Here is a 21,368-nt window from a genome sequence, read left to right as displayed (position 1 = left end):
TCCCCCCAACTCCAGCAAACCCCCAAAGTTCACCTCTTCCCACTGGCCCCACCCACATGAGGGCAGGGAGAAGGTGTGATCTTAGGCCAGTGTATCCCTCTCTCTGGGCTCTCAGATACGAAACCTCAAGCGTTCCTCAGCTCTAGGCCCTAACACACCTAACTGGTCCTGCTGCGGAGAGCAGACCACAGAGGTGACTAAATTGGGGGTCTCTGTCCAGGGAAATAAGGGGCAAGGTCCCCTCCTCCAAGTGACTCCAACCTGCTTCAGCAAAAGAATGGCTTGGGGGACCCCTCCCCAGCACCCCAAGTACCTGTAGGCTTATAAACACAGCCCCCTCCCCCCAGCCTGTTCCTTGCCCAGACTGGGCAATACCAGGCTCCTCCAATCTGCCCCAGCCGGACCCCGGCCAGGAAACAAGTTGTGCCAGGCTTGGGGGGTGGGGGTGGGGGGGGACACACGGGAGCATGACAGCTGCTATTTCCTGGAGGCCACAGTCGGGCACAACCCGGATTCCTGCCTGGCTCCACACTCCACCAGACAGCCTCTCCCGGGCTCCGGTCCTCAGCATGGCAGCCCCTTCCCCGGCGTCAGCACCCTATCAGACCCCAGCCAGGGTCCCCGTCTCGCTGTACCGATACAGGCAGGAAGACAGTGCCAGATGTACCTTCTGCTTGGGGCTGGGGAGAATGGTGGTCTCCACAGGGTTCAACAGGCGGGGGAGACGGCCCCACCTTCCCTCCCTCCTGCCTGCCTGCCCACCCGGCTGCTTCCCCCAGCCCCACACGCACCAAATTCCCCACATGCCTGTCTGTCTCTGACAGCTCGCGCAAATACTTGGCTGCACGGGCACCCGCTGTTCTGAGCCCGCTGCGCCTCCTCCCCTGCCTTCCCCGGGGGGCTCTGCAGACGCAGCCAGGGATGGGAGGGGGCCAGAGCCAAGAAGCTTGGTGGGCAGTGGGGGGGGGGGGGGGCGTATGGGAGGAGGGGAGCAAAGGCAGGGAGGACCAGTCTCAATTCCAAAGCACCACCCCCGGCCCCCAAGCCTGGGACACTGAGGGACCTGGGAGGCCACTGTGAGCCAGCTCTGGCTGGGCGGCAGCTGCCGACACCCCCACTGCCCCCCGGAACCTCCCAGGAGGACCTTCCGGAGGCCTCCCACTCGCCTCAGCCGATGAAACAGCATCTGCCACCCCCGCGGCGGCAGCTCAGGACAGGGCGGAGGGCACCACGAGGCCCCTGGGGAAGGCTTTGAAATCTGGACTATGGCCCGGCCCCCCCTGGCAGTCCTGGCCTCGCACCACAGGCCCAGCCTTAGAGCATGGTGGGGGGTGCGTTCCAGCCCTCCCGCAGTGCGAGGGGCACACCCGCCCAGCTGCCAGGCCTGGGCCATCTCCACTTGGACTGGCGGAGGACTTTGTTTGCCCCCAACTACCCTCCTTCCGGCTTTGCCTCGCCTCCCTCCCAGGAGACCAGTGGAGGAAACACTTCCTGAGAATGGCTGGGATTTTCCGCTGGACACTGCCTCGCTGGCAGGCTCCTTATCTCCCCCCTACCTCATTCCTTCTCCCAGAGCCACCCCTGCAGCCAAATCACACTCCTACCCCGTGTCTGCAGCCAAAGAGGCCCCCTCCCTGCCCCACGGCTCTGCTACTTGCCTCGGCCTCCCTAGTATCTCCACCACCCGGCACCTACCCAGGCAGAGTTGACACTGAATGGGACCTCATGGAATGTTGCAGATGGGTATACTGAGGTCAAGAGAGAGCCCGGTGACCTAGGCCTCCCATCCAGTGCTCTTCCTTTTACCACCACCACACTTCTCTGCCCCAGGAACCCATTCAGCACCCCTAGACTCCTGGAGGCATTAGGGTAACCCCATGCAGAACTGCTCAGTGCTTTGGGTCCAAATGCCAACATTCCCAAAGCTTCCCAACATTCTCAAAGCTTCATGGTGGTCCTGAAAAGAACCCCCAATATACTGTCTTTGTGACGCTAGACTCTGGGGTAGAGCCTCCTGTCCCCATTGCACAGATGGGGCTGCCGAGGCCCCCAGGGGAGGGGGGAGCTGCAGGCGGCCATGAATCAGAGGGGGAGCTGGGAAGCCGCCCGGCCCTGCCGGCTGTCGCTGGAAGCAACAGCCGGCATTTCCTCCTCACACTGGTGCCTCGGGAAGCGTGGGCAGCAGGCGGTGGGCAGCGGGTGGGTGGGCACCGCCGTGAGGACCCCTCCTGTGCCTACGGGCCAGCCGCATCCCCTTGCTCCCTGACTGGGCCCGCATAGCCCACTCCCCACGCCAGCCAAATCTCCAAAGCAGGGCAGACCAGAGGCAGAACTGGGTTTCTGTCTCAGGTATATATACTCATGTCACTTGAGGGCACCACAGGGAAGCCCCTCCTCTCAGATCCTCAATGTCCCCTAGCGTCAAACGAGATTGAAACATGACCATTCACGCTTCCTTTGCAGTAAAACTCATGGTTCTGTGATTCTAGAATCCCAACACGACAAGAATCCTGAAAAGAATCCCTCTGCTCCAAGCATTCTGATTGTAAATTCCTGTGACTAAAAATTCTAGGCCACCAAGATCTTAACACTCCCAGGAAGAAAGGGGGCCAAGCCCACTCTCACCTGGAGCTATGGGCCCAGCTAACCGATTCCCCATCCAGCTCTGGAGAAGGTGGGTCAGGCAGGAGAGGGCCTGGGTCTCTCCCATCAGGGTCAACAGGAACTGGAAATGAGGTTGGGGGAGCCTCTGGGCCTGGAGACTGAGCTGGTCTAGTCCCGGAGGGCAGGCCACCCCCTCGTGGCACACACACCCACTGACGCTGCAGATGTCAGGAAGCCCAGCCCTTGCCAGAACGAGAGCGGGTCCTAGGGGTTTGTGAACCTGCACCTCCACCCTGCAGCTCGGAGGGAGGACGGGTGTCAGGTCGGGGCTGGTCTCCCTGCTTCTCAGGTTCCAAGCCAAGCTCCACGCTTCATCTTCCTGTCTTCACCACCCACTGCTTCCTCTTTCCCACCACCGTCCCTCACCTCTCAGGCTCCCAGGCCAAACCCAGGCCAGGCCAGCTGACAGCCAGCCAGGACAAAGGCTCTCGAGCCCATCTGACAGATGGAAAAACTGAGGTCCTGGGAGATGACATGACATGCTCAAGGGCTAGGCCCCAGCAGCCTGTTGGTCTCTGGCCGCATCTCTCAGCCCCGCCCCCACCTCACTTATGGGAACCCTTGGCAGGCACAGCGCATCTCCACATACCAGTGGGATCACCAGCACGAGCACATCTCCTACCCCACTGTCTCCTGAGAGCACTCATTCCCAGGCCATTCGTTCGTTCGTTCATTCTTTCATTCATCCAACTGGCCAAGCACCCCCCCACCACATGCCAGGCCCCTCCCCAGGGAAATGAGGGGCCTCAAGAAGGAGAGAGCAAGGCTTCTAGTCAGCAAACTCAGGGGAGGGCCCGCTGTGTGCCCGGCAGCGTGGAAGGTGCCCTACCCAAGCAGACCAACCGCGGCTGTGCTCACGGTGCTCACAGCCAGTCAAGGGCTCTACCAGGACCCAATCCCACATGGCAAGTCCTGGGGCGAGTCACGAACTCTCTGGCCTCAGTTTCCTCATCTGTATATGGGGACGCTAACAGCATCCAGCCACGGGGTTACTGTGGGGATTTAAAGAAAGCGAAGGCTTGAAAGCCACGAACATAGTGCCTGCCCCTGCCAGGGTTTAGGATGTTAGCCGTGGCCATCACCATTGCGACAACATATTATTATTATTATAGTAATAATTGGAGGACAGCAATTGATGAGCGCAGCAGCTAAAGCTCTTCAAACACTCAGCTGGTGCCAGGCACTGGGGGTACAGGAAGCAGTCACTGCCACGTCCCATCGCAAGCCTGGCAAGGAGCAGGCTTACAAAACCCTCCAAGCATCTGATGGATGAAGGAACCAATGACAGGAGGCATGGCCCTACTCTAAGGAAGGCGCGCTCCAGCACGTGCTCATGGGTGCTGCACACGTACGTCCAAGCGCTTGGGCGTGCACGCCTACGTCCGTGTGAGGAACCTGGGAGGTCCAGCAGGCGGCAAGTTCCGTGCGGGGAGCACAGCTGCTCAAGGCTGCCCCAGCCCCCCCACCCCCACCCCCGGCCAGCAGAGCTGAGCACAGAGCCAAGGGGACTGCGGCAAGAGCAGGGACCGGGCCTGGCGGGGAGAGCCCCGGAAAGATGCTTTGCATAGTTCTGGCCACCAGACTACAGGCCTGGGCTGGGCCCCTGGGTGGGGGCGTGGGGCTGCCAGGTGCTGCCCCACGGGGATCAGGCCCAAGCGTCCACACTTAGGCCTGCACTGGCACGGCATGTGGGTGTCCCTGCCGGCAGGCCAGGAGAGGTCACGGCGGGGGGGGGGGGTGCGGGGCTCCAGGGCTACGTGGGGTCTGCTGGACGGGGGAGGCTGGGTACAGGGCTCCCCCAGGGCCACCAGGCAGGCCTGGCTCTGCCCTGCTGGGGCCGGCAGCTGGAGGGGAGTAAATATAGCGCGGGGCGTCCCGGCCACATTCCTGGGAGGCCAGCACGGCCCGCCTGCCCGCTGCTCTGCCAGGGCCCAGAACTGCCACTGCCCTCTTCCCAAACAAACAGAAAAATAAATAAAACCAGCTCTCACGCCCAGCGCAGCCAGGGGGAGGGGGTAGGAAGGGGTGGACAGGGGAGCAGGCAGACAGACCAGTTGCCACGGTTTCTGTTCCGCTGAGAAGGAGGAGGCCAACAAAAGAGGAAAATGGAGGAAAAGGGCAGGGAGATGGTCAGAGATGTCAGAAAAGGGGAGACGGTGTGTAGGAGAGATGGAAGGTGTGACCAGGAGAGGTGTGGGGGAGGCAGGTCAGGAGGGACAGAGGTGTTAGGGCCAGTTGGGGGAAGGCAGAGGCAGCCTCTTGGGGTCAGTAATTCAGCAATTCAGTGACAGGGATGCCCCAAGGGGGGGGGGGGCGGCAGACAGACAAAGGGGGCTAGGGCAGGGGGCTGGCTCCATGGGCCATGAAATATTAAAGAGCCTAGGCCAGTGAGGGACAGAGGTCATAGAAATAAGGAGACTAGCCAGGGAGCTACCGGGACCCTGAAGCAGAGGGCGCCTCACTCCCCACCCCCACCTCATCCCTCCCCACCACCTCCAGCAGAGCCAGTCTCCCCAACTCTCCTGCTGGGGCTCCTTTCTGTCTTCCCATCCAAAAGAACAGGCTGAGGGTGGGAGGGGCCGTGGGGATTAGGGATGGCAGGGGACCTTTGCGGTTCCCTCTTCCCTCTGGCTGGTCTGTGTGCAGTCGGCCTTCCAGAGCTGCCAGCTACCCTAGCAAGAAGGCCAGGAGGCCTGTCAGCACAGCCACTGGCACGGGTGCCTCCTGGGGAAGGAGGGGGTAGACATCCAGCTTCCCCTTTACAGAAAAAAATCAGCCAAGCCACCACTTTCCACAGAGACCAGCGGGGAGGGAAGTCCATGCCTCACAGCTCAGCTGAGCCAGCGAGTAAGCGAGCGAGCAAGCCAGCAGGTCATCCCCTCGCCCTCCCACCCCACCCAGGCCCCATTACCAGCCTCATGACCTTGGCCAGTCCCCTTGTCCCTGAGCCTGTGTCTTTGCCAGCCCCATACCACCCTAGGCTTGGTGTGAGGAAAGGAGAAAGAGGGCAAGCAATATGTTGAAAACCTGCGAGGGCGGGCCGCTGGGGCCAAGCATCTGCACGTGGATAACCCTCCCCTGTGTCCTGTGAGGTCAGGCCTCTTATCAGTCCCATTCTACAGATGGGGAAGAGAAACCCAGAGACGCAGAGTGATGTGCCCAACATCACACACCTGGTAATGAGCGGAACGGAGACAGAAATGCTAAGGGTGAGGCACATATTATTTTCTTCCTTTTCACTGGGGGATGTGAAGTCCTCGTCACCAAAGAAGCCAACTTCTACTGCATGCTGTGGGTTAGCCGCTGGCGCTGTCCACCTGAAAATGGCTTTGTGAGGCAGGCACTCTTATTATCCCATTTCAGGGACAAGGAAACTGAGGATCAGTGAGACAACCCACCCAAAGGTCACATATCCAGCTAGACAGTGGCATGGCCAGAACTTGGAGCCACATCTGGCTCCAGAGCCAGTGCTCAAACACACTTGTCTGGGTGAGGTCAAGGGAGGGCGTTAAGAGGACCCAGTAGAGAAGAGCTCAGGGGTCCTACTGACCCCCAGAACACACACCATTAAAAGGTCGAAAACAAGGTTACAACTGCTGTGCTAGGGGGTGACCGGCAACTGCTCTGGAAACAGAACATGAGCGGAGCCCGTGGGAACCCGGGGTGAGGGCACTGCCTAGGGGCCTGGCACAGAGCGATCTGCCTGGTCTACCTAGAGCCCAGGTACCCGATAACGCAAGCCCCTCCCCCAGCATGGGGATACTGAGGCTCATCCAAAGAGGGCCACCAGAAGCCCGTCCTGTTGGTCCCCAGGGTTCCAACCTGCACCCCAGGGCCAGTGTGCCAGCAACTAATCACACCCCTGCAAGAGCCCCCAGTGCTGGCGGAAAGGGGGCAGGATCCCCTCCCTCTCTCCCAGGCCCTGCGAGCCCAGAGGGAGGCCAGCATCAGAGGCAGGAAATGAAGAAGAATTTGCGATCTAATTGAGCTGGCGGGGGATTAGGCAGCAGAATGCAATTACAGGGGCTGGAGCGGGTCCAGGGGCACTGACACCCCAAGATGTGGCCTGGCCCAGGTGACCGGGCCTAGCCAGTCTCTGGCAAAAGACACCCTACTGTGGAGGGAAGGTCGGGTAGGCAAGGACTGGGGCCAGACGGCTCTTCAGGACATAGAGGACTGTAGGCTTCCAGCTCCATGTCACACCCAGAAGCAAGAAGTTTTCCTGGGAATTCTCCCCCCAGGGGGCAGCCCTGTGGACTCTCACAGGGGGAGGAGGCAGAGAGACACACCAAGAACATACACTCTCACAGGGTCTGCTCATGCATGTACACACATGTTCACGCTCCCAGAAAAGCACCACATATCCACGTTCACTTGTATGGGGACAGACTCCCAACCTGCAGACACACAGCTCTGGCCCTTTGCTGCCACCGGTTCCACCAAAGCGGGCGGGGGGGGGGAGGGGGTACAAAACAGAACAAAAAAAATACACCCATGACCTTAAAATCCTTTTATTCCCATAATCACAGGCTGCCATCGCCGTGGATACGCGCTGTCACCCCGGCCCCAGCCTGTCTCCCTCCACAGCTTCCAAAACTCCCAGCAGGCAGGCAGACGGGGAGGCTGCCCAGTTACTGCCAGGGAGGGCAGAGGAGGGGAAGGACGGGGTGGGAGAGGTTCAATGCTACACACACACACACTCAGGGCCTCAACCAGAGAGGGAGAGACTCAGAAAGACAGCCGGGCAGACAGATAGAGAAAGAGAAAGGAACACAGACACCAGCCACGAAAGAAAGACACAGACCACTCACAGCCCGCACAGCTCAGATATGCCCACTCCCAGATTCACACACCACTTTCCCAATTCAGACACACTACTCAGGGAGTCAGACTCTCCCAGATTTACAAGAATATACAAATCACACAGATATACACAAATCATGAGTACACACTCCAAAATTCTAAGCACATGCAACTCAGAATATGCACATTCCCAGATTCACAAGGGTAAATCCAACTTTCAGACAGATACTCGGATTCACAAACACTCAAGTACAGATGCAATGCAGACCCACACAACTCTGAGACCCACGGATACACATGCCCTGATGCACAAATATACATAGGCGGAGACTCCCACCCCGCAAGACAGACAGACAGACAGACACACATTCAACACACAGATTCACAGATAGGACATGCCCTGAGTCATAAGCCCACATACCACCTAGCTTCCCAAATCCCAGACCAACAGACTAGACTCACACAACCTCATCTAGCACTGCCTTGGGTTTTAGGGGGCAGGTGGACTGGTTGGGGGATTCCTGGGTCTTTGAGGGGGCCAGCCCTTTCTGGTTGCCTGTAGCCTGGGAGGTGGGCTCAGAGTTGGGGGGAATGAAGGGGAAAGTAAGAGAAAGAAAAAAAAAAAAACTTGAGTGGGATATTCTTGTTGGGCAGTAGCGCGTGAGTAACTGGGGAGGCTTTTTGTGGTCTGGTGAGTTCCAGCTATGAGTGAGAGTTTAACTATTAATACACTTAATCAAGGACACTTCACACACACAGGCACACATACACAGGCTAGGACAGCACCAGGTGGTGGGGATCAGGGAGCGAGAGCACCAGAATAAAGGGGGGAAGCCCCAATTCAGGCCCCAGGGGGTGGGGAAAGAGGGAGGAGCTTCTACCCTGGGCCGGCCTCCAGAGCAGGGCCGAGTAAGTGATTCATTTCAGCAGCCCCAGAAAGGTGGGGCTTGACACACAGTAGGTGCTCAAAAAATACACACTGGGGCAATGAATAAGTTATTTACATATAAAAAATAGACAGTAATGATAATAGTAACAACAATAAGTGAGCCCTGCCCCATCCTTGGTCAATAAGGCCATGCTCCAGAGCACCATGACTGGGGAGTTAGTTCTGCCTTAATGGTCACCCCACCAGACAGCAGGCCTGGGCCTGGCTCATCGGTACACCCCCTCATTCCTCCACCCTATTCTGCATCCTAGAAGTCAGCTGACCTCAGCCCAGCCCACACCCCTCCCCCCCAGAGAGACCCCCCCATTCCCTTCCACTCTCCCATAAATAACTAGGTGGGGCTCTAAAGAAGGTGGAGGTATTTAATTCCCAGAGACTTGGTTCTTTATCCAGATACAACCCTGCTTGCCACACTCCTATAAGCCTCAGTTTCATACTTGCCAAATGGGTAGAAGGCAAGCAAAAAGCTGAAAGAGGGATCAAGAGTGGGGGCTCACAGTGCAAGCCCATGGAACAGAGGCCTGGGCTGGCCTGGGCCCTGGATGCAGAATCCTCCCCTCCTTCTCCCTTCCCCCACCCGGCCCAGCCCAGCCGGGTGGACATTCCAGGCCTCACGTGATAAAGACGAGGCCGCTGGCCCACGGGTAAGTCAACAGGCTCTGTCGGGGGAGAGATAGGAGGCCCAGGCCAGGGTCACCTGCTGAGCCGGGAAAACAGCGGGGCCCAAATACACACATAAATAAGGCGCCAACGGACAGCCAGTCAGCCAAGGGTCTGTCTTCTGCAGAGGAACCTCTGCCCCCACCTCGGAAAGGGAGGGGGCTTGGGAAAGGGAGCCACAAGGCTGGCTAGGCGCTTCCCTGGGAGAGCCCCAGCTCATGCCAAGATGAGGTGGGGGTGCTTCTACCAAGCTCCCCAGGGCTGACTGAGAACTCAGAGGCCAACCTTTCCTCAGCTGTTCCCACTCCTTCCCAGGACAAAAATCACCCCCTCTCCCTCCTCCCCAAGGAGAGAACGATTTCCGTTCTGGGAGGGGGGTGACAGCTGCAGAGCGGGCCACTACCCCCCGCACCCCCCCAGCTCTTGCTTGAGTCTCATCCAGGGAAACTACTCAATCAACACTACGCAGTAGTAGGTAGCACCGACCTCAGTCTCCCCCTCATCGCTCTCAAAAAGGGGTTTGGGAAAAGATTTGGGGTACCAGTTCCTAGGTTTCCTGCGGCAGTTGGGACCCAGGATACGGGGTCTTTCGGGAGGGGGGCTCACGTCAAGCTTAGGCCAGTACGACCCGTAAAAACCTCTAATTTAAATGCTCTTAGTTGCACGGAAGGACACCCCCGCCCCCGCGGGCCGGGGCAGCTGAGGTGGCGCCGGGCGTTCAAATAGCGCTCCAAACAAGTCCGCAGCGACCGCGCACGCAGCCCCCGCCAGGCGGCCCCAGCGGAAAACTTGAAAGGGGCTCTGTTTGCCAGCCGCCCGGGGCGGCTCCGGCGGGGGCGAGGGCCGAACGATCACACAAGCCCCCCTCCCCAGCGCTTCCTGAGCAAGCGCGGGGGGTGGGGGGGGGTGGGCCCACCACAAAACCGAGGACTCCGAGCAGCGCCCGCCGCTCGGGGAAAGGCGGAGGTCAAGAGGCTGGCTCGCCGGATCCCGGTTCAGCTCTCCCCCAACGCGAAGATGCGACTCGAAGACCACCCAGGATCCAGGGGGCAAAGTAGGGCGCGGCTGCCAGCCCTTCAGACCCCCGTCTCAGTTGAAGGAGGAAGGTGTGGGTCTTTCCGGATGAGTCCCTACAGAACCCCCCAAATCTGCTGCTGCCTCCTTGCAGCCCATGGCACCAGCCCAACTCCGCGCACCCCTTACGGGCCGGGGGGGGGGGGGGAAGCTATCTTGCTCCCTCACTGAGCGCTTCAGCTTTTCTGACAGATCCCGGAGGCAGCCCCCCATTTATAAACTGGGGTCACTCACTTTCTGTCGATCCTACAAATAAACAAAGCCAGGCGCACCCCGCGCTCCCCGCCGGAAAGCAGCCCATTCCGGGAGAGGACAACTTCCCCCAGCAAGAAAATTAACACATTCTTCTCGCGGCGGTTCAGCCCCTCGCTCTAGGGAAGCAAAGGGGAGGGGGGCTTGGGGCCGAACTTCATGGGTAAATTTGGGGCCAGTGCAGCGAAGCAGGCGCCTGGGACACCCGCCTCCCACACTCCGCAGCTAGAGGAACACCCCCATTCTCCCTCCCTGGCTTTGCACGCTGCTTGGCCACGCGGGGCTCGGGAGACTGAAAGATTCCCCAAGGCTAGTGAGGACGGGAAAGAGAGGCCGCGGGGAGCGGAGGTGTGGGGGGGGTGATAGTTTGACGGAAAAAAAAAAAAAAAAGGTCAAACTTGATCAGCCCGCCAGGCACCCCGCGGGCAGCGGGGGCGAGGAACCGGAGGGAAAATGTAGAAGTGGCCGCCGCCCCCTCCAAGTGGGGGGGGGGGGAGACTCAGCCACGCGTGGTCCAGGGCAGCAGTTACCGTAGCCCCCAAAACACAGGGCTGCGAGGGGTCCGACGGGGGGAGTGTGCGCCGCAGATCTCCAATCAGCCGCCCCCGCAGGCGGAGCGCCCGCCCAACACTGAGGTGAGGACCCGAGCTCCCGCCGCCCCAGAGCCCTCAAGCTCGGGTACTTGGGGAGGGGACAGAACCCCGCAGGGAGAGCCTCGGCCCCAACGCACGGCGCCCAACCCGCAGTCCCCGACCCTAAAACCCCTCTTTTTGTCTGTACTCAGTGATCTGCGACCGAGCCGACTGCGGCTTGGGGAGGCTTGGGTATAGCAGCGGCCACCGAGCGATCACCGGCGCTAGGGCTCCCGGGCTCCAGGGCTCCGTGGCTCAGGCTGCGGGCGCCCCCCGCCCCTCCCAAACACGGACCCCTCCTTCCCCGTCCCTGGCTCTCCGCACCTGAACTTCGGGGGAGCCCGCGCCGCCAAACTTTCCGCCGACTTGCAGCGAACTCCGGCCCCGGCCGCGCACCGGGCCCCGGGGGAGGAGAGGGAGGTAGGCGGGGAAGGGGAGGGGGCCGGCCTCCGGGGGGGTCGGGGGAGGGCCGTGGCCCGACACCTACCGGCTCTCAGAGTCGTCCAAGCCGCCACGGCCGCCGCCGCCGCCGCGAGGTCGAGGGGGAGGGGTGGGGCGGGGAGCTGCGCTCCGCTCTGGGCACCGCCGCCGCGGTGCGCTCCGCTCCAGCCGCGCCGCCCGCCGTGTCCGGGTCCGGAGCCGGAGTCACGCCGCCGCGGCTGGCCCGAGGCGGGGAGGGGGGGGAGCCTGCAGCACCTGCCCCTCCTCCCCCTCCCCGCGGCCCAAATTAAAAAACAACAAAAAGCAACTAATCACCCCCGAGCGAAGCGCGGCGCGGCGGGCGGAGGGCGCAGCGTGAGGCGTCCGGACTCAGCAGGCGGCGCGCATGGCTGGGCGCGGGCTGGGCAGGGCTGGGACGCGGGGCCCGGCTTCGGGGGGCAAGGTTTGGCCGATCTACTCGCTCGGCTCGGGCGCCTGCTCTCGCCGCCGCCGCCGCCGCCTCTGCTGCCGCCAGTGCCGCCGCCTCTACATCCCCGCTCAGGCTCCGCCGCCTCTGCCGCCGCCGCCGCCGCGCGCCCGCCCGGGCAGGAGCTCTGAACGCTGCCCGGGGGCTGCCGGCAAAACCCGGACCGGACTCGACGCTCCCTCCTCCCCCCCCCTCCACCTCAGCTCCCCTCCCTCCTCCCTCCGCCTCCCTCCCAGCGCAGCTCTGGCCACTTGGACGCCGCAGGCTCTGAGGCCGGAGCCGCAGCCACTGCGCCTCGAGCTCCCCGCGCTCTGACGAGGTCGGCCCAGGCTCAGCTCCCCCAGCGCGCCCCGTCTTCATCTCTTTTCTCCGCAACTTTACAAAAAATAAGAGGACCTTCCCTATTTTGTGAGGGATGCACGGCTTGGCAACCTACCTTACGGGGAAACCCGCCGTCCCTCTGGCCCCTCTCTTCGGCGGGCCGGAAGCGACAGGGACCAGTAGGGAGGGTTTGGCCGCGCCCCTCAGCTCAGGTGCGCGATGGGCCTGGAACTCCTAGCCTAGGGCACTTGGAGCGACACTGGGTTCAAAGACCCCACCCTTCCCCCAGCGCTGTCTGGGACTCAGTGGGCTCTAGTTCCCTGGGAGACAAGGGGCGGAGATTCCTGTCCCCATTTTACAGATGAGAAAACCGACCTGAGAAGGACAGTTTGTCTCCTATGCTAGCCCCAGCCCCAGCCCTGACTCCTGGGGCTAAGGCAACTACATTGTGGTTCCCTGAGACCATGGCCTACAAACTCAGAGCCTGAAACAGTGCCTGGCACAAAGCAGCACTCAATAGAAACTGGTTGAAAGAGAACAAAAGCCCAGTGGGTACAGATTTGTGCCCGAATATCCTTGCCCTCACTCAATACCCCCCGTATCTGCCCAGCTTGGGCTAATCCTCAAGCTGCAGATGTCTTCTCTTCACCTCAGGGACCCACAGAGCAAGCCCCACCCGGGCTCATATAATCCCAAACTGCAGATAATCCCAAAGTGGGAAGTTTCTCTGAATCTGTGGAATTCCTAGGGTGGGTTTATGTTTCCTCCAGGCAGGAAAAAAAAAAGACTGGAGACCCTAATGGGGGAGGGGCAGGGCAGTTGGGGAAGTCTGTCTAGGGTTAAATGTACAGCCCCAAATGGCCCAGATAACAGGGAGTTAACTGCCTCTACTGGGTGCCTCCAGCCACAGGCACGGCCTTGGTGGGAGAACCGAAACCAGCTCCTACCTCACTGCTTCCTCTCCTGCTCTATGTGGCCAGCCTGTCCCCAAGGCTGGAGAGGGCCTTGGGGCCTGGGTCTTCCGGGAGCAGCCACTGGTGCCCATTCTCCAAGCATTCCAAATTTGGCCTTGGGACCTTGACCCAGCCAGGCATAGGGGAGTTAGGGAGGTGTCCAAGGGCAGAGTTCATCTGAAATGTGTTGCTTCTCTACTCATCCTGGCCTCCCAAGCCACAGGCAGAGACCCCTCTCCCTACCTCCCTTCCACAAATGCTGAGAAGTGTCCTACTACCCTTAACCAAGTGCCAAGAATGGCACCAAAGGAAGGTGTTTAACCCCTCCTCTCTTCTCCTCTCCACTCCTCTCCCCTCTTCTCTCCAGCACCCTTCCTCAAAGCCACCCCAAGCAAACATACCATGTGAGTAAAAAGCAAGGTACTTGCTATGGGAACACAGATTTAAGACAACTGAACACCTCCAGATTATCACCCCTAAACTGCTTAAAGAGTTTAAGCACTCTGAATGTCAGGTACTGTATTGGGCAGTGACCATATAAGGAAAAAGGAGGCAGGGTCCCCTGTCTGGATGCTCCAGGATCTCGGAGTACTTAGCCCACCTCTACCTACCTTTCTGGGGAAGCTAAGCACTGACTGTGAGGGGAGACCTATTCCCCAGGAGTTAGCAGCAGGTCTCAGAGGAGTAGGAGCAAAGAAATGAAACTCAACCCTGCAGGGCTCTTCCAGTCGAGGGTCAGTGCAGAATCAGGTTCTGCACACCCCAAAAAAGCTTCATGCTGGGATTCTTGGGGGAGAGTGGGTAGTAGCCCCAACTAAGGGAATTACTATTAATTATCCCCCCCTTTTTTTTTTTTTTTTTTTTAAAGATTTTATTTATTTATTTGAGACAGAGAGAATGAGAGAGAGAGCACATGAGAGGGGGGAGGGTCAGAGGGAGAAGCAGGCTCCCCGCCGAGCAGGGAGCCCGATGCGGGACTCGATCCAGGGACTCCAGGATCATGACCTGAGCCGAGGGCAGTCACTCAACTAACTGAGCCACCCAGGCGCCCCCCCCCTTTTTTTTAAAGACCTCTGCAACCCTCTCCCTCCCCCCAACCTCCCAAGTCAGGAGGGCAAAGGCCAAGGGGCTGCAGGCTGCAATGAAGATGAGCCAAATGATCCCGATGGTGACTTTCTCAGGCAAGGGGTATTGGCATATGCCAGGCCCAGTTTAGAAGTTGGATCTTGGAGCCTTCCCCTTCTCCTGGAAATTAAGAACTGCAGGGAGACTCGGTCAGACCCTCACCAATTCAACCCAGGTAGGACCAGAAAGGAGAGGGGCAGAATCATCCGTATGGAGAATACAACATGAAGAGGAAACATCACAAGCCATCCACATAGAACTCTCCCCATAACAAATGAGACAAGTGGGGGCACCCAGGAAGGACTGCTGGGAGGTCTCTGGCCTTGGGGGATATCATCCCTACCCCAGACCCTTTCCACAAGAACTGAAGCTACCCTGGTTCATTATTCTCTCTCATTGCCTCCAAAGAGGAATCTTTAGGTTTCACAGTGTTACTCAACCAATCAGCTTAGCTTCAGCTATCAAATTTCTTAAGTCTCCAGCACCTTGAGGGGAGAGAGGAGCCCTGTACCCTTCCCTATCAGTCCAGGACCCTGGATACTGCTCCCCTGGATCCTGGTTATAATATCCCTACCTGGTGTTTATGAAGCCCTACCCTGAGCAGGGCATCAGGCTAAACAGCTAAGGTACATTAGCTCATTTAATCCTTGCCTCAGTCTCAGCAGTAGTAGCTGGTGAGGAACCGTACATGAGACTGGCCCCAAAGTTGCTCCTAGTGAAGCTTCTTGCATATAAATCTGCCCTGGGATTCACCTGCATCACTTCCTATAGTGAATCCTCAGAACCCATAAGGCTCCGCCCAAGCCCCTACCCCCCCTACCCCCCACCCCTCACCCCCAACGCCGGCACAGCTTGGCTTTCCTAATCAGCCCCGCTGACCAACACCACCCAACACTGGTGGTTCCCCTCAGACTCCCCAAAAGTCCCATTCAAGTTTCTGTGGCTGCATGTACTGTTCCCTCCGGCCAGGAGGGTCTTAATCAAGCATATCTCAGGAACTCCTCATGGAAGACTAAGAGCATGTGTCACCTCCCACTTCTTTGACTTCCATTCCCAGCCTCAGTTTGGCCCCGTATTCACAGGGCTACCACCAGCCCTAGCACACACACAAATAAGTACCCTCCTTTGGCAGATGTAGGTACACATCTATTATTTACTTATTTTTTATCTCTGATTTATTTATTTATTTATTTTTAGAATCTCTACACCCAGCATGGGGCTTGAACTCGCAACCCGGCAATCAAGAGTCGCATGCTCTTTCCACTGAGCCAGCCAGCTGCCCCACTGAGGTACACCCTTTTGAAAGCAGATCATGGACTGTCTTTCAGTGTCGCTACTCTCTTTACCAGGTGCCTTCTTGCAGTGCATGTGCAGAACTGTAGTTTGTGGCCTGGCTTTGGGGCCCCTCATCTGTCCCCTCCTGTGGCCACAGTGACCACATTGCACATAGTTTTTATTTGTTCCTTTGTCTCCTTGTCCCCTCACTACCAGCACCCATGAGAGCTCTGAGTGAAAAGAAGAATCTTCTATCTGCCCTGCACTTAAAGCCTGGCACTAAGTTGGTGACAGTAGTAACAATCGTAGCCCACATCGTTCTGAGCACCTTCTATGTGTTTGGCCCCACACTAATTGCTTTCTGGGCATATGCTTATTTAATCCTCAGGCTCAGACACCTGCTTAAGGTTACAAAGTAGCAAAAGTTGGATTTAAATCCATGCCTTGTCTGAGGGATCTGCCTTTTCCAGGACTGTCATTTATCAACTAATGATGGTCCTTGATTAAACACCCAAAGACTAGGAAGTGGCTGCACAGGGAGGGGTGTAGGCCTTAGGGTCTCCAATAAAGATGGCCAATCCTAAGCCTGCTCTAATGTCTATCCCTCTTTGGTCCCTGCTTCCCTCACTTGTATCAAAGAAGATGGGAGCAAGGGCATTTGGAGCCCTATCTCAGGGCAGGGTATAGGATAATCTTCAGTGGGGTCACACTGGATTGTGACCTCAACCAAAATCCCAGGGCAGGACTGGGGGTGCAGACATGGGCAGGGGAAGAAAGAGGCTTAACTGCTGAGACATAGGCTCAGGCCTTTGGAGTCTCAGCCCTCATGTAGTGACTATTGGCCCTTAGGTCCTGCCACCATGACCCTTGAAGGAACAAGAGAGGTGTGAAACTAAAAAGAAATTTCAGAAAAGCCAGGTCTATCTCTTAGGGGGCCAAGGCCCACTCATCCCTGAGAAGTCAGTTTGGTGAACCCAGCTGGGACCTAAGCTGTATAAATGGGAGAAGGGAGGAGGGCATTGTGGGGGGCAGGGGGAACTCCAGTCACAGAACAAAATAACTCTGGGGTGAAGTTGATAGGGAGCAGAGACCAGGCCAACACACACACTCACACTCTGTATTTTCCCTTGCCACAGACTTGCAGACATGCTACGCACATGCCAGACAACCAGACATAGGCCCATTCTCTGCCAGGCACAGGGAACTCCGCCTGTGTATGGAGGGAAGAAAGGGAGTGGAGACAGTTTGGGGAACAGTCAGGCCTCTGAGAGTCGCCCTTGACTTCTCTAGGCACATTCATGGTTCAACTGTCTCTACTATGGGAGTGTGACTGCGAGGTCCCTGAGGCCAAAGCTATGGCTCCATGCACCCTCCCTACCCCATCAGGAAGAGGGAGGGGCCAGAAGGTGACTGAATGGGGCCTTGTTGGAGGGGGGAGGGCGGAGAGTCCTAAACCTGGAGGCCCTACACGGAGCCCAAAGGAAGGGGTGCCCTCGGCATCCAGAAGCCAGCCTGGCCTGAAAATGCTTTACCCGAGAGCTGCGGGCTAGGGTGGGGTGGTATGGGGAAGCCCTGCTAGAGGAGGAGGGGTGGGGCTCACAGACCTGGCCCTGAGAGCAAAGCAGGGTCAGAAATGCCCCTTACACTGGGACTTTTGAAAACAGGACCTAGCCTCAGACCAGAGGACCCCACCCACCAACTTCTACTCTGCCTTCGCCTTCAGACTCCAGAGAATGGGGTGCTCAGGCAAGTGCCTGGGGGTGGGCCTGGGACGAACTCCTCTTTGAACTGGCGGGACTGGTTCTGTGTCTAGCCGCCTGGGCAGTCACGGGTTGCCTGCCGGGCCTGGGAGGAGGGAGGCCTCAGGAAGGGGCCCCTTGTAAATCGTTAACTCCCAGAGCCACAGCCACTGCTCTCCGGTCTCCTCAGTCGTGACTCTGGTTCTCAGAGCGCCTACCTGGGGCCAGAAGTCAGAGGTGAGAGGTCAGAGCCAGAGGTCCCAGCACCTGGGGAAGTCCCTCCCCTGACTATCCGGAGGGAGGTGTGGGGGGTGTCAAGGAGGGTGTCTGTGGGGAGGCCCTTCTCAAAGTTCAGAGCTGCTCCCCATTGTTTGCCCTCCAGCCTTCCTGCTGCAGCCCTGACCTTTGCCTCTTAGGGAAGAGAGGCAGGAGCTCGGGGTGGGCCTCCTGGGGCAGCCCCTGGGCGAGTCCCAGCCTCGCCAGACCCTTATTCTCCCCAGGGAGGTAATTATGCTAGTCCCACCAACTCCACCTCAAGCAGTGTCCCCAGGACTAGATAATGAATGGGCTGAGGAAAAGAGCTAGATACTGTTCAGAACTGGGATAGGACCCTCAGCACTGTTCCCATCCTGCTTCCTGGTGCTGGGGTCCCCCAAGGGAAATAAGAAAGGCTGCCTTTCTGGAGGCGCTGTGCTTGGTTATCCGTTTAGTAATCACATTCCCGTTTTGCAAATAAGGAAACGGAGGCTGTAAGAGAGGACTTACTGAAGCTGAGGCAGCAGTACAGGAACAGGGCCAGGATTTGAACCAGCTCTGTGCTCTCAAGCTGAGCCCTTGAAGGGTTCTCTGTCTCCTCAAATTCCTAAGCTACAGGTGACGAGACAACCTTAAGGCAGAATGGGCTGGACTATCCTCCCCAGTGAAACATTGGGGGGGGGGCGTGTATGTGTGTGATTTGGGCAGGAGACCGGCAGTGCCCCCCATCACCTCTGTGAGCCCCTCCTGCAGCTTCCTCTCAGGCCACATACCCCCCAGTTGCTACCCCAGGGGAGACTTCGCTGTTTGTTATACACACAACCCCCCCCCCAAGAATTCTCCTGCCTTAGACAGGCTAATGAGGGAGGATTGATGGTGCTACCACCCCTTTCGCTAAGAGATGGAGACCAAAAAAAAAAAAAAAAAAAAAGTCAACTTTTAATCGAGATTGCAGATTCAGAAAAGATTCATAAGTGAAATGATTCCCCAAGGAAATATAAAAAGTTACTTACGGCACGGCTAAATTGGGCATGCTTCAATCAGGGGCTGTTGAGAAATCATTAAGATATACAAGATTTTTTTAGACATACGTGAGCTCCATTAGAGGGGACTGGGGCCTGAGCTAACGGCCTCCTGTGTCGCTGCCTCCCACTCAAACCCACGGCTGCGGAAGGAAGGGAAAGCTCGGAGCAAGCCTACCTGCCAGGCCCCAGGAGCCACTGCCCAGAGCTTGCCAGTGCCCCCAGGGGTCCAGAAACTCTAGCAAGGGAGAGTGGGGCAGAAAGGATTCTGGTTAGATAGAACTTTTCATTGTTTGAGGTAGCTTTCCCCTTTTCCAATAGCATTATGGGGTGTGGCAGGGCTAGAACTAACTACTTCTTTTGAAAAACTAAAAAGGGGACTTCCCCCTTCCTATCTCCTGACCCCTTTCCTATTCCCTGGGTCAGCCTGAGGAAGTAGACACCCTATTTGGACCAGAATGCCCTCTCAGACTTGTGTCTGAGGGCTCTCTGCCTTGAGGGAGGGGACAAGTCATTCTCTTTGGTCCCTCTCTCCAGGGAACACTGGGGGAGTAAACTGCCCTGGGAGTTTTCAAGGATAATCATTAGCTTTTGAGAGGACATTTTCCCCTCCCCATCGTATCCGCCTCCATTTCTCCAATGGAAGGCTTATCTGAAGTCTAACCCTCTTCTCTTACAGCCTGTGGGGATCACTGTGCCCCTTGCTTCCCTTGTCCTAGGACTTCCAGGGTGAGGCTAGGACCTCAGTGAAACATGGAGGGTCTCTGCTAAATACTGATCACCCTCCCCCTTCTGTGCATTCCCAGGGGGCCAGGACTCCTGGGGCCTGGGACAGGGTCAGGCTTTACTCATCTCCATGCTCTGTCAAGGGCCTGGGCCCCAACTGGTGATAAATGTTTTTTGAAGAGGAGGGAGGGCATCAGAATTTGGCTGGGACGATGTGTCCCATGGGGTTGGGTGTGGAGAAGAAAGGAGACAGGCCACAGACTGGTCAGGACTGTTGTGGCAGTGTCTGGACCCCTTTTCTTAGGCCCATCTACCTGTGTAGTCCTGTCCTCCATCAAATCAAGAAAGGCAAGAAACCCGAGCTGGATGGTTGTGGCCACGCTGCCTTGTGGGTGACCCGAACCCGATCCTGGCCAGGCCGAGGCGCTATTTTAAACCCCAGCCCCAAGCTGCCACCTCAGCCTGCCTGGGTCATCTCTGGTTACAAAGGCACTGCCCCTCTCCCGGCCACTTCCTCCTCCCCACTCCGGGACCCCCTAGGCCGGTGTTGGGTTCAGTGTGCCTTGGGGAAACCTTGCTTTCTGTGGGCCTTGGTATGTCAACTGGCACCAATGCCTCTCTCCATCCCCTCTGCTGTGCCCCTTAGGCACCCTCTTCTACCCACACAAGGACCCACTGACTTGTATTCTGAATGAAATTTTCCCTACAGGTAAGGGTTCTCTTCCCCGGGAATAAGGACACATGCTGGCCAGAGAACCCAAAATGTTGGGCTCTTATTCTGCCGGGCCTAGAGCACACAGTCCAGGATAGGGCAGATGCTATAGGAGGAAAGGAAGTAGGTTAGACATAAGTAGGGACTTGCAGCAGTGAGACTGCGCCAGAGAACTTTCCCTCACCTCAAGGCCTATCTGCCTGTCTGCCTGCCTGCTTGTGCAGGAAGAAGATGACTCCAGAGGGAGCCCCCTCCCCAGTTGTCTGGCTCTAGGGCCTGTGGGTTGGGAGACTCAGGCACCATTTAGCCAGCCCACAGAGCCTTCCTCCCTCCCTTTCCTGGAGGGGCCTGCTCAGCACTCAGGTGGACCAGCTGTCAGCTGGCTGGGCCCGCTGGACTTGTGTCCACAATCCTCCTACTCCAGGCAGTAGCCCCCACGGGCTCTGAGGCCTGCCAGCCCCACCCCCAGCCCAACACCAGCCTACAAGGAGGCAGCAGAGACATTGCCAGGACACCAAGGGAAGGGAAGGGAGGAGCCTGATCATCCAAACTGGCTCCCCCCATCTCAAACTGGCTGGACAGAAGGCTGCCCAGGCAGCCTGAGTACCCCCCATGACCGCACCCGCTCCCCCGCCCCCATGCTGTGTAGTCTCAGCAGTGAGGTGTTGGCATGAAGCCTGGCGCAGCTGAGCAGTGACGCCAACAGCCCTGCCATCTCAGGCGAGCATGGTTCCCTCCAACCTGGCAGTTAGGGCCATGGGGGGGGGGGGGGTCTCCCACCCTCCTGGGCCTGAGACAGCTGGGGACAAAGCCGTTTTGGAAACCTCCCCTTCCACTATTGCAGAGGATCTCTGGCATCCCCGTGGGTCTTGGCCACCCCTTCCAACCTAGGGGGCTGGCCCTGAGGTTAGACCAGTGGTTCTCAGCTGGGGCTGATTCTGCTTCCCAGGGGACATTGGACAATGTCTGGAGACATTTTTGGTTGTCACAACCACTGCTACTAGCATTTAATGGGTAGAGACCAGGGATGCTGCTAAACATCCTACAATGTATGGGACAAATAATTAAATGGCCCAAAATGTCAATAGTGCTGAGGTTGAAAAAAACCCTGGAAAGACCTTCCCCAACTAAACTGGGAGCCTGGTAGGAGGCAGGAGTCATTCTACACCCATACCCACACCCACACACACACACACCTCTCTCTGAGGTCAAGGCTTATCACACTCCCCCCACCCCCCCCGGCCGGGGGAGAGAAGGTACTTCTGCCATTCTAGCTTTAAAAGCCCCTTGTGGCCTGAG

General features: G+C 58.1%; 1 protein-coding gene across 3 annotated transcripts in view; it reads right to left on the bottom strand.

Annotated features, from left to right (window-relative positions):
- Nucleotides 1-11,816, bottom strand: part of CXXC5 (CXXC finger protein 5) — a 34,528-nt gene extending 22,712 nt beyond the window's left edge. For 2 of the 3 annotated variants that reach the window (XM_021701827.2, XM_021701831.2), the window contains exon 1: nt 11,522-11,816. The gene's annotated coding sequence lies outside the window, so the exon portion shown is untranslated. Of the gene's footprint in view, nt 1-11,358; nt 11,426-11,521 lie in introns of those variants that run through there. The other variant, XM_021701829.2, reaches the window with a different exon arrangement.
- Nucleotides 11,817-21,368: the final 9,552 nt, after the last annotated feature.

Source organism: Neomonachus schauinslandi, chromosome 7 (assembly GCF_002201575.2).
Source record: "Neomonachus schauinslandi chromosome 7, ASM220157v2, whole genome shotgun sequence".
In the NCBI taxonomy this organism is placed as follows: domain Eukaryota; kingdom Metazoa; phylum Chordata; class Mammalia; order Carnivora; family Phocidae; genus Neomonachus; species Neomonachus schauinslandi.
This window is presented reverse-complemented; position numbering and strand designations above follow the sequence as displayed.